The sequence below is a fragment of the Nestor notabilis genome, unplaced genomic scaffold, assembly GCF_000696875.1.
Source record: "Nestor notabilis isolate BGI_N333 unplaced genomic scaffold, ASM69687v1 scaffold33153, whole genome shotgun sequence".
Taxonomy (NCBI): Eukaryota; Metazoa; Chordata; class Aves; order Psittaciformes; family Psittacidae; genus Nestor; species Nestor notabilis.
Window position 1 is genome coordinate 113 of NW_009922023.1, and position 13,510 is coordinate 13,622.

Below are 13,510 nucleotides of genomic sequence, written 5' to 3' on the forward strand. Positions count from 1 at the left end.
CACCCTCTCCATCCCCTTTACTGCCTGGATAACCCATTGCTTCCCCACCTGCCCAGCAGCCGGGATGAGCAGGAGCAGGGCCAGGGCCGGAGGGTGCTGACACAGCCCTGTCAGTGCTGATGAAGGGCACCTGGATGGCGGGGAGGCCCTACAAGGAGGAGCAGAGGTGCAGGAGCCCTGCTCGGAGGTGCTGCCTGGAGAGTGGCTCAAGGGCTCTTTCCTAGGTGCGGTAGACGAGTGTGGCTACACTACATGAAGGTAAGTGGTGAAGGCTGGTTCTGCTCGGGGCTGGGGAGGCTCTGGGTGATGACGGGGGATGGTGACGATGAGCAGTAGGGCTGAAGTCTCGCTCGTCTGAGTCTTTCCTCTCAAGTAATTAGATCTTGTCGGCTGCCTCCTTCCCTCTGGACGCTCTGCTCCTGTTGCCCCACCCATTGCAGGGCTGTGGATCTTCTCCTGGTGCTTGCCTGGGGATTTGAGCTGGTAGGAAGGTTTGGCCATGCCCAAGCCAGCCTGTCCCCTGCGATGTGGGCTGGGAGTGGTTCCTCCCTGCCTCAGTTTGGAAAGGGGCAGCCAGGTTACTCCCCCTGTTTGTTCCTGCTGGGGAGGCTGTGGAAACCAGCTCACACCTGCACTGGGGAAGACGTCTGCAGGAACAAAAGGGATTTTTGTGTGGAATTTGTGTGTTCCCCAGTGCTGCTGCTTGGAGTGGGTGCTTGCACAACTGCCATTCAGGAAGTGGGACTTGGTAGGGCTGCTGTGACAGGACCAGGAGCATATTCAGCACCATAACCTCCAGCACTGCACCCTGGTGGTGCAGCACTGAGCAGCCATCGGAGCGCCCTTATCTTTCAATATCACAGCAATTACTTTACTATCCTATTAAGACAAATGAGGGTGGTTATGACAGCCATTTTGTAATGGGAATTAGTAATCTAATACACACAGAGCTCCCACTCCTCCAGTAGTGCTTTGACCTGCAGGGCTGTTCAAGCAGTTACAATTTGTGGCAGTCCAGAGTATCCAATATATATTTTTATTTTTAGTGCACATAAACTTCTGGCTACTTTGTCCTTTTAAGATAGGAGGCGAGGAGAGACAGAGGTTATTTTGCCCTGCTCTGTTTGTATGTTAAGAGGTAAGCACTGTGTTTTGTTAACAGTTGGAGAGTATGTGATAAACTGGAACTATTGGTCCTAGTTGGGACAGAAGCTTTATCTTGGGAGCGTGCCTGAGTGGGATCCTTGCTGCAATGAGTGCGGTTGCTGCCAGCTTCACCTTGCCATCGGAGGTGAAGTTTGTTCAGGTTGCTGTAAACTCTATGGCAGGTATCCAGATGTGAGGTACCTTTCTGCTGGGTCATTTTAGGTTACTGGGGTTAAACGCTGATTGTAGTGAAGGGCTCCAATGCATGGGCAAGACACCGGAGCATAGTGATAATGTTAGCTGAGCCACAGAAACTGCTTTTCAGCACGTGTGCTGCTGCAGTCTGTACTAAAAGCATATTGGTGGCCTGGGACTGCAGTTCAGCTGAACAGGAGCAACTGAAAGTCCCAGCAGCATGTTTCCTCCTAAACTGGTGCACGCTTGTGTATTCTTCAGGGGACTTTTTGCACCATTAATGCTGAACTTCCCTTCAGTGATTACCTGAAATGCTCTCTGAAGCAAGATGTACTTTTAAAACAAACAAAACATCCAGTTACAGAAATCCCAAATCCTGCTTTTCTTCATGCACGGCTGAGGTTAAGTGACCCAAGACAGCCTGCCCTCTGGTCCTGCAGCTGCCTGTCCTGGCTGGGTGGGTACCCGGCCTCATGCAGAGGGACATCGTGCTGCTTCATGCAGGATGGGGTCTGTGCCATACCCACCCCATGGCTGGTGTTAATGGGGGCCCTGTGTAGGAGGGAGCAGCCTGGCTCTCAAGGGCCAAATTCCTGAGCACCAGAGAATTGGTTTGGGTAGAAGAGAATTCATATGGACAATGCAGTGTGGGATAACTGGGAGATGTGTATCAGCTGGTGCATTAACCTCACTGGCCTGAAGCATGGGGTGCTTTTGGTCTCTGTTAGAGGCATACATCTCCTTGCAGAGTTCTTGAAATCCTGCACTCTCTTGTGTACCACCAAACACAGCGGTGGCAGTGCTGTGCAGGTCTTTGGGTCAGGCCTGTACCACCCTTCTGTCCCCAGGTGACAACCCTGGGAAGGATGTGGTGGACTACATATTATTTATCAACACGTCTTCAGTTTATAGACTAATACATGCTGCTTGCAGGCTCTGCTTAGATTTGTTTCCTCCCGAGAACCAAATGATGCTCACAGCCTGAGCTGCCTGCCCCTGATAACCACAGCCTGAGCCCCCTGGCAGCCCTGCCTCTTCTCCTCTGTTCTCCCTGCCCGCTCCAAACCCTGACCACCACAAAACCAATTGGTTTTTGCTTCTGTGGAATGGGAGCCCATGAGCCTGGTGCCTGTTGTGATGCTTTGGGCCTCCAGCCTTCCCCTAACCACTGTGCCAGCCCCCTTCTCATAGAGCAAAGACACCCCCCCCAGCCAGCACGATCCTTGTGGTTTCTGCAAACCTGGCAGAGTCTGCCCTGGTAATTTGCTGAAAAGGCTGAATACAAACAAAGTCGGTATGTCCATCAGTTTACTTAACAAAGTGGCGTATGCACTGCCCTCTGAAAATCTCATGTTTACCCTGGTGGCTGTAGCACTGGGTTCATACATGCAGGTGAAATGTTTCTGGTCCAAAGTACAGCCAATACAGCCGGCTGCAAGCAAGAATCCGACACGTCGGAGAACAAACACGTTACGCCAGCGGGTGATCTGGAGCTGCATTCCTGAGTGTTTTTGCCTGGCGTGGGTGTCCCCGGGATGGAGGAACCAATGGGGGAGCTGCCAGGTGGCCCCTGCTCCGGATTAAAACAAATGTGCAGTTAGGCTTTATCAGGTTCGGTGTTAATTAACACACAGGGATAAAGCTGCTTATTTTAGAGCTGCCTCTTTTCTGTGCCTGTTGTTCATACTTTTGTGGTCAGTCTTGTATTCACCTTCTTTTGCATTCATTCCCTTAATGCTCATGGAAGCACTGGGTGAGAGGGACCTCAGGAGGGCTCTAGTTTGGTCTCTGAGCTGTTGCCAGGGCTGGTTTGGGCCAGCTGTGTCTTGGCCTGGAAGCTTCCAAGGACAGAGCCTCCTTGGCCTCTTGGGCAGCCTCACTGCATTGCACCAACCCTCCAGGAGAAACCTTCCTGATGTTCAGGTTGAACCTCCCCAAGTACAGCCCGTGGCCCCTCAGCATGTCCTGGCATCACAGGACATGGGGCTCTGCTCTTCCAGCCTTGCCAGCCCCCACTTCTTGGCTTTCACCTTTGCAGAAATTGGAGTAAAGCAACCTGTTGGGTCTGGGGGCTGCCTGTGAAATACTTATTTTTCCAAAGAAACATATATTTTTCAATAAAAACAAACTCTACACGCTCTTGTTCTTGCTGCTGGCCTGGGTCAGGCCTGAGGTCTGCTCAGTCCCCTCCTCATGAGTAGGAGACTGCAGATGTCCTGCAGCTCGGAAATGAAGCCTGCCCTGAGAGGAAATGCCTCCCTGGTGCCCAGCTGGGAAGCTTGGATTTCTCTGTCCTTTTTTAAACATTTATTTTTTTTTAAATGTGACTGATCCAGCATTTCAGCTGAAGCCGGGTGGTGAACGCTGCTGGGGAGTGGGGCTTGGATCTGAACGCTTCCTCCGAGAGCTCCAGAGGGGTGGCAGAGTCTTATCTCTCCTCAGTCTCCCTTGGCAACGCCTATTTACATGGCTGCACGAGCTGCTGAAATGGTTACTTCATTCTAGTCTTTTGTTTTGTTTCATTGGAAACCAATATTTTGGCCATGTCGAGGCTTGAATTCTTTTGTGGCATGTTTAATCCAGGTTTGATGGCTTGCTTGGGTCCCAGAGGTAGAAAACCAAGTAGAAGGAAATGCAGGGAAGGAATTGTCAGGATGCAAAACACTTGGGGATTGGGGAGAACCCTGAGGTCTCAGCAGTTTGGCAGAAAGCCTCTATCATTTTTATGTAACATGGCTCATGAGACTTTATGAACCTCTGTTTAAAAAGGAGGGAGATGGTTTCAAAGCCTCTGGTAGTATGGCCAGGTTAAGAAAGTTCTGACTAAAGGATTTTGGGTTTCTGTGCACAGCTGATGGGCATTACATAGGTGACATCCTGCAGGTTGGGGATGCTCCTGTCTTCTGTTCCTCCTGGCTGGTGGCAACAGCATAGGTCAGTTTTGATGGGTGTTGTGCCCTTCAACCTGCAGTGATGGGGACCTCGCTGGTGGTGCTGGCCTGTGAGCTGGCTGCTGGTGCCCACATTAATCTTGCTTCTATATGTTGTAATGTACCCTCACCCTTACGCACCCTCAGGAGCAGACTGAGGGGAGGAGGCTGCTTCCCCAGGGGTGGTGGCCTTGGGTTGTGTCTAGAGATCCACCTCCTGCGGGGTCTCCCACTCATACCTGTGCCTCCAAGGAGGATTCTGGGTGCCTCTTCTTCCTCCCAGCTGCTCTGTCTTGCCTCTTTTGACCTAAGTTCCCTGGACAAGGAGCTTTTGATGGAGATGGGAGGTTATTGCCCTGTTTGTGCCTGGGGTGCTGTTATTTCAAACAACCAAAGCAGTGTTTCTGCTGTAGCTGAGCAGCCTTTGCCCAGCTATTTGCATGGGAGCCTGAAGGAGAATTTAACTTGCTGTCTTATCAGCCTTATCGGCTTCTCTCCTGAAGCCAGAGTGGTGACAAGTGTTTTCTTCTCCTTTATCTGTGTACCTGCCTTAGTGACTGGCCAGAAGAGACGGGGAATACTGTAGGTATCTAAACAAATAACTTTCTTCTGATGTGCCTGTTACCTGAGGAGTCAATTTTATTACACTGCTTATCAGCCTGCATAGGGCACTGCTGCTCCTGTTGCAAAGCTCAGACCCAAATCTAAGCAGAATTTCTTGGAAAGCTTTTATTTAGGCTTGATTTCTAGGCAAAGATAGGTATTATCTGCACAAAACACATTTCTTTTTTGCCCTGTAACTCCTACTGATGCTACAAACAAATGGAGACCATGACAGGACTGCCAAAAGAGAGTCAGACAAAGGGCCAGTTTGCATTTGTTTCTCAGGGTTGGGCTGTGCTAGCAGCAGTGTCTGGCTCTGCTAGACAGATTGCAGCCTTGTCCTGCTGGGCTGCTCAAACTGGCCTTTGAAGGTGCCTCGTTCCTCATCACTGCTCTGCTGTCTCCCTCAAGCTCCCTGCATGCTCCCAGTCCTCATCCCATCCTGCAAGTGGTTATCTTTTCCCTCCTTTCACCCAAGCCCATATGAATACAGCCCCAAGAGGCACTATGTGCTACCATAACACAGGCTGGCTTCTCCTCCTCCTCTTCTTCATATTCTTCTTCCTCCTCCTTTCCCATTGGTGCTGTGGGCTGGAGGAGTCTAGCCCTCATCCCAAGGGGACCTGCATCACACCTTTGCAATTGCTGTCTTGTGTTTGGCAGCTCATCGGTGGTAGTGACATGGGATAACTTGGCCTAAGTAATACATTACAAGAGCAGATCTCACTGTGCAGATCATTTTGCTGGCTTTGTAAAGTTAATCAGTTTACATGTTGCCACTAGGTCAGGAAAGCTCCATTTACCTTAAATAATTAATCGAGATCAATTAAACACAGGGTAATTGTGAAGAACAGCAAAAGGCAGAATGACCCTCATTTCTTACAGTTCGTTATCCTGCTTAGACAACCCAGTACAATAAATAAATCTCACAAAGCTTGGGCAGTGGAAGAGTAACTTGCATTTATGTTTAGTGATGACAGCTCTATCCTGAAGCTTTGACCTAATTACTATATCATGTCTCGACTTCTGTCTGGGAGTTATTGCTGCTGTCACAGTGGCAAATGCAGCTAATGAAAACATCCAGTGGTTCCATTAAAATATTAGCGTGGTGAGTTGGCTCTGTTGTACAAGTGAAAATGAAAGTATCTGTATTTCTGGATTCTTTTGGTGAATGTCTTATCAAATGTATCATCAAACCATGTACTTGTTAGAACTCCTGAAGGATATTTTCCAAAGAAGAAACATGTTGAAAATCATTCTATAATGTAGTGGATAATCATTAAAATGCTGAAAGAAACTACAGAGGGCTGAGTTTCTGGCAAAGTCAGATGAAGGGGCTACCTGTCAGCCTAGAAAGCAGTGTAACAGGGAACTGAAATGTTTCTTACGTAAGAGAACTTTACAGAGGCTGAAAGTTTTGGTCATTTTAGCTGATCTTGGAGCTGCTTGGTGGTAACTTCCAGTAATTTACCTAGACTGTTCCTTGGGCTCTTTATTGCATAAATAAGTTGGTTCAACACTGAAGAAGCCATTACAGAAGCTTGCAGAAAGAAGCACAGTTATCTCCTAGTGACACAGCTTTAGACAGGTCCTTTGGGGGTGGGGGCTGGAGAGATGATGCAGGTTGTTCCTGGAAGGAACTCATTTCATTCACTCCCACTGAGTTACAAAACTTGTTTTCTCATTCGTCGAATCATTAGCGCAAAAGAACCATAAAGAGTTTTAAGAGGACTTTCTTTGGCTCACTCATTAGGAAGCTCTTTGCAGTGAACTGGCAAATGCCTGCTGCCTGCTGGCTGGCCTCCTCCCCGAGCAGGGGAAAGATTAGGTGAGGTGGCTGTGTTTGCAGTCCTCTTAACTGGTGTGAGGATTACTTTAGTATGATAATCCCTCTGGCCCTAGCTTCCAGAAGGAACAACAGCAAGTCCTTCAGCCTTGGCAGACTTTGCAAGTGTAACATTGGGTCTTTTTTCAAAATGGGAGAATCTTATCCCAAAGAAGTGAAGGCAAATAGTTTCTTGCTCAAAAGAGTGTGCTCAGAGAGATGAACAGACCAGACATGAATTACTGCTCTGAAACAGTCTCTTCTGCTACCCTTCACTCTTGTGGAGTCTGTCTGCTTGTGGTCTGTTGTGGTAGCTCTGCTTATTCTTTGTCCTCAGACATGGTATTTTTATATGGACACATCTATAGATATTACATTATAATAAAAAAACCCCAAATATTCTGCACAGTGAGAACTTCCTGATCTTTTTGCTTCTGATAGCAAAATTGAAGAGGTTTTGTTTGGCTGTGATTCCTAGAGATGAGCATGTTAAAGAAGTAGTCGATGAACTTTGGGTTGGATTTCGCAATGTCCTGCAAGCTGTAGGACTTATCTGGATTACTCTTCAGAGAAACCATGTCCTGTCTACTCCACAGGGAGGGAGGTTCATAAAGCAGTCCATAGATCCTCAGTAATGCACACAATGGATTTTGTTTTAATTTATAATCTGCCCCAAGTCACAGTACACTGCTAACTAGTTGTTGACCTGGCTGGGATGCCTGCTGTACTGACAGAACCACTGTGCAGCGTACACTCACTGAATACCTCCCCAGGCAAATGTGGCTTCTCCTTCAGTCTAAATCCCCCTACCTGGCAGCAAAGCACAATGGTCTAACATGCCCAAGGCCTGGAGATATTTATGCTACAAAAAATCTGTGCTAACGTGTGGCTGATATCATGGGTTCCTGTGTTGCATACACTGTGCAGCAGCAACTGTCAGGCACCAAATTCCCATAGTGTTAATATTGAGAGGTCTCTGGTTCTGCACATGGGCAGGCTGCAGATCTTCCATTAACAGCATAACCTACAGCCACAAAAATCGTTGACCTACGTTGTCCAGAGGGGTTGCATTCCTTCTTCTAGATGCTTTTGAGGTTTAGCAATAAGGGAGTACTTAGCACTATAAGCAAGAAGTCTGGGGGAGGAAAACTGGCAGCTCTGGGAGTCTTGGATGCCTGCAAAGAGTTAATGTGCACCACTGGCTGCATGACAGCCTCCAGCTGTCTGTGCCTTCCCCTCCAGCGTTTCTCTCCATTATTTCATCAAAGCAACAGGCATGGTTTTAATTTTCCATGACTTGCTTATGAAATATGATCCTGGCTGTAATAAAGAAATGGTTTGGTTTGTAATGGATACATAAGAAATCAATTTCCTATTTTTAAATTAGGTGGGATTAACAATGAAGCAAACAATAAGCAGAGCAGCAGGGAGAGAAGAAGGATGGAAGAAAGACCCGGCAGCCCCCAGACAGGGCTGACTGCACTCGGACGTGTTACACTGCATTTGTTAATGGCTTCACTGAGGCAGACACAGCTGTGGTGTTTCTTCCAATGTATATTCATTTTCTGCTTGGAAATCATGATGTTGGGAAGATTGCTGAAGATTCATGACTTTCCTTGCCTAGCAGTGACATTTAAGGTGCAACATGGTTTCTGTCCAAATTCATGGCTCACATGAAAAGGCACCATCATAAATGTCTTGGGAACAGATGCCCTCCCTGGCCTTCCCACTGCATCTGCAGCTGGGACAGCATCCAGCAAACACATTCACCTGGACTGGGAAGCTGGGAGCTGCTCTCCAGCAACTGGAACAGAAGAAGCTTCCAGCTTCTGCTTTCTAAGGGTATAGCTGTATGGAAGAGAGCTGCTTATCTGGGGATATTGCAGCAGTGGGGAGTTTTCTAGCTGTCATTGCTAGAAACTGCCTGGTCCCCAGGTGTCTTGGTCCTCTTTCTTTACCTTCTTCCTACAGCACTGAATAGTTCTTCTGGGGGACCCCCAGGCCAGACAGTTGTCTGCAGTTCCACAGCCCTGTACAAGACTAATCATTACAGTCTCCTTTCTGGCAGCTCTGTGCACTGTATCCCTGAAGAAAAACAAGGCATTTTCCAGTCCCTGCTGAGGTAAATATTCCCAGCACCTGATAATGCTGTGTCCCATGTACTCTGCTTGAGCTGGCGGAGCAGCCCCTCCATCCACTGAGGTCTGTTGGAGGGGTCTGAGAGGCACAGGGATTAGCCTTCAGCCTCTGGTGCTCTTCCCCCCCAGCTCTCCTGGGAAGTTCACCTCCTGTGTGGTGGGAAGTGGGTACAGCGCTCACTTGGCATGTGTCAGGGGGCTCAGTGCAGGCTGTGCACTGCAGAGGCACTGATTCCATTCCAGGACACACAGTTCCTTGAAGTTGCAGGCGTCTCCGAAGGCAGATTGCCCTTTAGACCTTGGACTGCAGACAGTTGATATAGGTTCCTCTGCCAAGCCGCACCGAGCATTGCCAGCGTGTTTTTGTGTCGTTAGCAGATGTGCTGTTACTCTGTTTTTGTACGCACGCACACGGCACACGCTCTGCTCTACAGGGAGCTCAGAGATCACAGAGTCCCTGGAGCTATCTGACTTGGAGGGTTTTGGAGGTGGGGAGCTGTGTGGTGGTGGTACTGGGGGGTAACAAGCCTGTCCGAGTCTGTCCCCCTCAGCACATCACCAAACTGCAGTCTGGACTGGCTAAAGCTTCTCTTCTAGTGCCAGCGTCTCCTCCTGGCCCAGCTCCATGCTTGTGCTAAGTGGCTTTGGAGCTGCCCCAGGGGTCTGTCACGGGTTGGAATTAGAGTTGCATTTGGCTGGCTGGTCTGTCTTTCCTTCCTGGATGCTATTGCTTTTTTTAGCTTATCTCAGTTCTGCATGGGTTTGTGAGTTCATCTAACAAGATTTGTATGGTGGCTTCTTTTTCCTCCAAGCAATCATAATTTGGCCAGAAATAAATGTCTGCAAAAATCTTTTTAAAGTCTCTCCTTCATGTAGGTTTCGGCAGCCTTCTTGAGAGACAAGCCATAAAAACTGATGGGACTTTTGGAAATAGCTGGTGGGACTTCTAGGACTGGGCAGAAGTCCAAACAATTTCTTGTAATCTTCTCCACATAGATCTGTTATTGCTGGGGCAGGTACCAGATGCATTATCACTACTAATCTCCTTCAAGGGTGGAGGGGTGCCTGAGTGTAGATAACTATAATGAAATAGAGCCAGATTTCTGTCTTTATAGAATAAAGGCCAAGAAAGCTCCATGGAATCTGGAGCCTGCTTCTACTTACCAGTGTCAGGAGGATATTGTTTTCATACTCTAAGACCACCAGTCGACTTACAGTTCCCAAACAGCCTCCTCCTCCTTTCCCAGCTGCTGTCCCAATTAAATTTATAGCTTTTGTTTTTTCTACTGGCTACCTCTGGAGCTTCAAGTAACTCTTGGTACAACCCCAAACTGAAAGGCAAAACCAGACCAGATGTACAAAAACAAACCTCAGCAAAGAACCCACAGATTCTTCTTGTCACTGCCAAAGCCAGAGGCAGCTCTGCCATCCAGCTCCACCATCCCTGCCATGTGGTTCTTTGTGAACTTGCTATTCAGCATTAAGGCAATCCAGTGACTGAGGTGGAACAAAAGTTCAGGCAAATGCACTGGCACCTCCAGAAGGTTCACTTGGGTCTCTCCACTGTTCTGTCTTCTACCACCAGGAGTAACTCGTGGGGAAGTTGTACTGGCTTAGTGGTGTGTAAGTCATGCAAAGTCATGCCACACTTGCAGCATTACTGGGTACTGATGGTGGTGGTGTTCACCTTGCAGGTTGGAATTTATCTACATGCACTTGCAAGCAAGGCTCTGTTGGCTTCTGAGCCAGCTGAACTGGCATCTTGTAGCATTTAGGTTTCACTCTCTTTCCAACCTTGGTTAAATTTAAAGCTGCTATTCATAGCTGCTCTTGGGATCTGGAGCTCCAGAACACCATAGGAAGTTTCTCATCTGTTCAGGAAGACACAGATAAATATAGTGATGATTTCCAGTGGGTAAAATGAGGTTTTATTGTGTTCTTCACATTCATAGCTGAGACGGCATTCGCATGCGCATGCTGTTCTGTGCCAGCCTCCACCATGATGATAGTGCCTTCCTCGGATCTCACTGAGAAGACGAAGGGGAAGAGTTCAGACTATTAGTTCAGTTTAAAGCCCCCAAAACTATTCAAACCAGAGGTAAAATCTGTTAATTAGCAGCTATTTTCCAAGGAGGATAGGCTTAGTTTGTTCTGGAGAACAGCCATTTATCAGGATCAGATTTATGGGAGGGACTGTTCCTTGGCCATCTCAACGTGGGAAATGGCGTTGTAATGTTTCACAAGAAAAAGAACAAAACTTGTAGCTTGGTTTGAAAAAGGGACAACAACTAAAAAAACCACCCCAAAAAAAAACCCCAAACCCAATGCAGCAGTTTTACAAAGGGATTATTCTCTTTTTTTTTAACTGAATGAAAGGCCTTGAGGCTGCATTAAAAACAGCACAAAACCTTTGATATGTTCCTTTGGGAAGATTAAAACAGATGTTTTCTCTTTTCCAATGGCCAGTATCTGACATTTCCAAAGAAGACGCAAAGAACATTTCTGAGATGTGTGTTAGAAAAAGTTCTGCTAGCAGTGTATCAGCTTGAATGAAAGCTGAAGTCAGATAATCTCAGAACCTATATCTGGTCACACTTACACTGGAGAAAAGCCATGGGAAGTCCAATGGACCAGTGTAAGGAGGAGAAAAATGAATTCCAAAGTCACCAATGTCACTGATGGTAACAATTGGGGAGCATAAAGCTCTTCACACTGGGTTGGGATAGCTCAGAGGTCTTCTGCAAGAAAGGCACCATGACAATGTTTGTGTTTGCAAGGACCAGATACAGCCTGAATTCTGCATGTTAATATATGTGGATTTCTGCAATTTGCTCACAAAATCCTTCTCTCTTAAAATTCTTCAGCCAAAAGTTATAACCGTGCTATAACTGCAGAATGCAGGAATGGCATACAATAGCAATTCAGTTTTGTTCTTTCTCTCTTTTTTTCCAATCTGCTTTGCATACAGATTCACAGATGTGACAGGACGTGTTTTGGAATCTCAGGCACTGGGGTTTGCCAGCACCCATTTGACAAATGTGCCCTTTTGTATTGCTGAGGTTAAACCACTGCCAGAAATGTCCTCTATGATCAACAGTAATGATTGCTAATTTGGAATTTAGAGCACTCTGCTTTGCCATTCATAAGCAGCATTTCAGTAGTCTTCCAGCCAGGTACATCTCTAGTTACGGTAATTGTCTTTCAGTTAGGGAGCTAATTGACTATACTGCAGCAAGTATGGAATAAATCATGTTACTATGGCAGCCAAGGTTTTTGGAAAACCCTCTTTCCCAGAGCACAAATGCCATTTCTCTGAATTTTACTTCTTTCCCTGAAAATAGCCCTATCATCACAGAGTTGTAAGAGATTCGAAGGTGGAAATAAGAACACCAATTTCCAGTAAGAGTTCTGAGGCAAGGGGGATGCTGCTTTTCAGTTTTATTTATTTGGTTTAACCTTCATCATGTTGACAAAATACAGGTGTGTGGATATCTTATATACTCAAACTAATTACTACTGAGACTGACATCTGAGAAAAGGATTTGAAGGAACAAGGCAAAACACAGTCAAAATTTGACCTTGAAACATAAGAAATGAGACCAAAGGGTAGCATCAGGCTTGGAGAATTCTCAACCTGAGGAAAGACTGGACCAAGGGCTGGGTCTGAGCTCTATGGGTTTATCTGTGCTAATAGGAGTACTTGGCACTGAAGCCAGGCTTTTTGCCTGAGTAGATCAAGGTCATCTAGAAGGACTGCTAATTCTGAGGCAGTTGAGCACAGCCTCCCCTGGATGTGGTGCATCCATCACCATGTTGTCTTGTTCAGTGAGTCGTGGCATAGACAAGGTATCAAAGACCATATCCTCAATAGCATTAATAGTTAAATTGTGATTCTGATTTTTTTGTCTCTCTTCTTTTCAGCCACCGGTACCTCCACAAGTGTTTTAACAAAGTATTTTGTTTCTGACTTCCCAGAATACCAAGTGCATTTCACAACATTGCAAACGTTACGGCTCTGTACACTTCATGTGTTAGTCTTTCCTGTGCTTGCCTTCTCTGAATCACGTTTAATAGGCCAAGTTTTATATTTCTCTACTAATTTGTTGAAATTTATTGCATTTGTTGCCTTCCCTTCTTTCTTTTGAAAATCAGGGGAACTTCCAAATTTCAATTTAAAAGCATTTTGTTTTTATGGAGCATAGTATTTGTTGGAGGGAGAGAAGTTGAGATCATAATCTGGCATGGTTGACTAAGTTTCTAAATTTTAAACCGCCGCCTTCTCTCTCTTTAAACATTTTCTTTGCCAATACTAAACATTTTGATCATTCAGAATGTAAATTGTACTCCCCATAGATGCTGATGGGTTGTGGATATATTTACATACAAAGGAGCTGTTGAATGACTCATGCAAAAAGTTATTTTCTTGTTCTCAACCTTAACAGTACAGCAGGTTTTTTCCCCCCATTCTCTGTAGTTTCTGGAATGATTTGCGTGCCCACCGGACTCCAAGCAGTGTTTGAAAAGGTGCATGTGGTTGAAGTGGAGTGGGAGAAGTGCAAATGGTTTAAATAGCTCTGCCAGAAGGGCTTGTGGTGGCCACTTTCCATGAGTTGTGCTATGTTACATGGGAAGAATACCTGGAGGAGAACTCTGAGGGCAGTGGTGGTCAAGGG